Below are 4,338 nucleotides of genomic sequence, written 5' to 3'. Positions count from 1 at the left end.
TAGAATCAAACACAGTATGTTTGATACCCTTGTGTGTGTGTGGTCACATGTGTGTATGTGTGTGTGTGTATATGTTCCTTATCACTTCAAATCCATTAATAGTAGATACAATATATTCTGGATCATACATTACAAAGCATTTAAAAAGGAAACTTTTCTGTTATCCTAGATTCAATGCTTGAAAATAAGAAAAGAAAATTAGGCATGAGTGCTTTAAAAATTATGTATATGATCTTTATGAACTTTGTATGTTAACCAGTATAAAATAAAATTTAAAAATGAAAAACTATTAACATTGGGAGTATATGAATCATTAACATCACCAGTTTTGTAGCATTAGATAAATTCATGATTTTAGTACAATAATGTATTGACTATAATGATAAAATTCAATAAATAAATACAAGAATATTAAAAACTTGCTTGATTCATGACTATCATTATATAATCCCCTGAATCAGAATATCCTACAGTGCTGCTGTTCAAATGTCACTGCTTCCTGATGAGTGTGCATAAACTCTTACACTTTCTTTCTGGAATAACATTTATGATGTCATAGACTCCTTTGTGTTTTTTTTTACCATGTCACACATAGATAATACTTAGAATGCATATAGCACGTAGAAATTATCTGTTGAATGAACATATAAAATGATAAATAATGACTTGGTGAACAACAAGACATCAACTTTGATTTTTTTTTCCCTAGGAATTTAAGTATCAGACATTGACACTGTACCTGAATTTCTTTAAAAATGATGTCTTACAAAGTTAGGCTTCTTACCAAAACCCAACAAACAAAACTATCACTATAAAGTGAATTTTGACCATTGCAAAACTAGACGACAGAACAGAAGAGCTCTATAGGGCTTTTGACTTTTAAGAGATACTTTAGAAGCAAATTTTCCCAAGTCAAGAAATCCTTTAGTTTCTTGATTGCTGCTTCCATGGATGTTAATTGTGTATTTAAGTAAAATGAGTTAATTGGAGAAAATTCAATCATGTCTTCATTTGTAATTCTGTTGTGTCTTGGTTCAATTGTGTGCATATTTATTTTCTTTCTGTTGAGGAATAAGCCATCTTAGAGGCTGCTCTTAGATCCTCTCAAGCAACTCTGTTAACAACAGGGGGAAAAAAAAGACCTTTCTGATCCTTTGCCATCACTTGCTAATTTCTCAGATTCCCATTGATAAGGAAAATATTTTCTTGTTTTTACATTATCATATCACTTTTGTTGTTGTTATTAGGTGCTGTCAAGTCATAGACAACTCATAGTGACCCTACCTGAGCACTGTTCATAGAATGTCCAGAGGCAAGCTATTTCAGAAGTGGATGCCGCTCCTACTTCCAAGCTTGTTTTAACCAAGGAGCTCTACCAAACACTGTCCACCATGGGTAAACATTATCACATTTGGCACATCAGTTTCACAGTTGTTTAGCATCACAGCAACCACAAGTTACCTCTGTACAGCAATGCACAGACCAATGCAATACCACCTGGAAGAATGTTTCACCAAAAAGCAACTGGAACCAGGCCCGAAGGTCACAGATTAAAATCACCCACCTTTGGCTTGGTAGTATAACTTTCTGTCCACTAGGCCAACATAGCTCTCTCTATGTTGTCGTTATTGTTGTTAGGTGCAGTCAAGTCATAGACGACTCATAGTGACCCTATGAACAAAACACCTGAACACTGTTCATAGAGTTTCTGGAGGCAAGCCATTTTGGAAGTGGATGCCTACTTTCAAGCTTTAGCGATGTTTTTAAAGCATTAGCTATTAAAAGTAGAACTGATGATTGCTACTTTGAATAAGAGGATGACATTTCTTGTTTTAGGTGTGATTTGACTGAAAGTTTACAAAGCATATAGAGTTCCTCCCAATTAATCATTCATACATATTTTGTTCCATAATATTAATTACCACACAATATCTGGTTGTCTGTTCATTCTACATCATCCTTTTCATCCTGATAAGTGAGGATTACTTTCTTAATGGGAATTATAGTATGGCCTCTATTCACTAAATGGAGCAGTTTGTGGGCAAAACAAGACTGAAAGGATATAAGTCCAGAGAGATATATGACAAGAATATGTTCTTCTAGATGTGCTAATAGGTGAGCTGAGTTTTAAAAGATAATTTTCATATGTTGTTGCTGTTGTTGTGATGTGCTGTCAAATCACCTGCAACTTATAGGGATCTATGAACAATAGCCCTAAACCCTGCTCTACACTGTTCCAATCATATTGTCTCTGACAAACCTACCCCCATTGACCCAGTGACTGAATCAATCCATCTCATCGAGGGTCTTCTTCTTTTGTGCCGTCCCTCTACCTTCCGAAGCATGATGTCCCTCTCCAAGGACCGGTCCCTCCTTGTAACTTGTCCAAAGTATGTCAGATGAAGCTTCAGAATTTTTACTTCCAATGAGCAGCCTGGTTTCACCTTCTCGTGGATGAACCTATTTGTTCCCCTGGAGGCCCATTATATATTCAACACTTTTCTTCAGCACCACAGCTCAAAGACATCAATTCTCTTTCTATCATCTCTAGTCACTGTCCAGCTTTCTGATGCATAGCAAGCAATAGCGAAGACTATGGCCTGGATCAGGTGCAGACTGATGTCATTGCTTTTCAGTACTATAGAGAGGTCCTTGACAGCCCACTTTTACAATGCAATTCTTCTCTTGATTTCTGGCTGCTGGTACCAAGAGTGTTGATTATAGAGCCAAGTAAACTAAAACTATTAACAATCTCAATCTTTTCACCATCCATGATAATGATGCTGCCAATTGGCCCAGTGGTGAGAATCTTTGTTTTCTTGGTGTTGAGTTTCAATCCATATTGAAGACTATAGTTTTTGACCTTCTGCAGCAAGTGCTTCAGGTCCTCCTCAGTTTTAGCAAGCAGGGTTGTGTCATCTGCATAACACAGGTTGTTGATGAATCTTCCTCCAATCCTGATGCCACAGTCCTCCTTATAGAGTCCAGCTTCCTAGATAATCTGTTCCACATATAGATTGAAAAAATTTGGAGACAGACTACATCCCTGGCATACACCTTTCCCGATTTTGAACCATGCAATGTCTCCTTGTTCTGTTCTGATGACTGCCTCCTGGTTCAAGTATAGGTTTCATATATGTACAATCCAGTGCTCTGGGATTCCCATTCTTCTCAGTGTCAGCCACAGTTTGTTGTGATCCACACAGTCAAATGCCTTTGCATGGTGAATGAAACTCAGACAGACATTCCTCGGGTATTCTCTGCTTTCAGCCAAGATCCATCTAACATTAGCTATAATATCTCTAGTGCCATGGCTTCTTCTAAACCAGTCTGCATATCTGGCAGTTCTCTGCTGACATGATTCTCCAGTCATTTTTGGATAATTTTCAGCAGAATCTTGCTTGCATGTGATATTAATGACATTGTTTGATAATTTCAGGGCTCTGTTGGGTCACCTTTCTTTGGAATGGGAATAAATTTAGATCTCTTCCAGTCAGTTGGCCAGGTGGTTGTCCTTTAGATTTCTTGACTCAACTTAGTGAGCATATCCAAGGCAGTGTCTATGCAAATTTAAAAAGAAAGGCTCAAATGCCAGACAAAGAAATAAAAGTATAAAAAGCAAAGAGATACAAAACAATTATGAGATATCATCTGACCCCAGTAAGAATAGCAAAATTTAACAGAACAGCAAACAACAAATGCTGGGTTGTGGAGAAACTGGAACCCTTATTCACTGTTGGTGGGAGTATAAAATGGTGCAGCCACTATGGAAGGCAATATGGTGTTTCTTAAAAAGTTACACATAGAAATACCATTTGACCCATCAATTCCACTACTGGGAACAAACCCCAAAGAGACCATAAGTGTCACCCAAGCAGATATATGCTCACCCATGTTTATCACAGCTTTGTTCACAATAGCATAGGGTTGGAAACAAACTAAGTGCCCATCAACAAACGAATGGATAGAGAAGCTCTGGTATATTCACACAATGAAATAATATGCTGCATTGAAAAACGAGGAAGTCATGAAGTATTATTCAAAATGGGTAACCTTGAAAGACATTATGCTTAGTGAAATATCTCAGTCACAAAAGGATAAATGTTGCATAGTGCCACTGTTGTAAAACAGGACTGACACCAGGGTTGGGAGGAGATTGAGAAAGATGGGATAAATAATGTATACTGCATTGAAGCAGATGAGGTGAAGAACTGTGTAAAAGGGATATCTGATTAGGTATTATTGTCATGACAGGAATCCAGAACGAAGGCTGCATAATGGAGTGGACTTGAGAGGAGGCACTGTATAGCAATGAATAAATTTTTCTTTTACTTTTCA

The sequence above is a fragment of the Elephantulus edwardii genome, unplaced genomic scaffold, assembly GCF_000299155.1.
Source record: "Elephantulus edwardii isolate Elephantulus edwardi_28Jun2011 unplaced genomic scaffold, EleEdw1.0 scaffold00279, whole genome shotgun sequence".
NCBI classification, from domain to species: domain Eukaryota; kingdom Metazoa; phylum Chordata; class Mammalia; order Macroscelidea; family Macroscelididae; genus Elephantulus; species Elephantulus edwardii.
The sequence above is the reverse complement of the archived record's forward strand: the minus strand, read 5'-3'. Positions refer to the sequence as shown.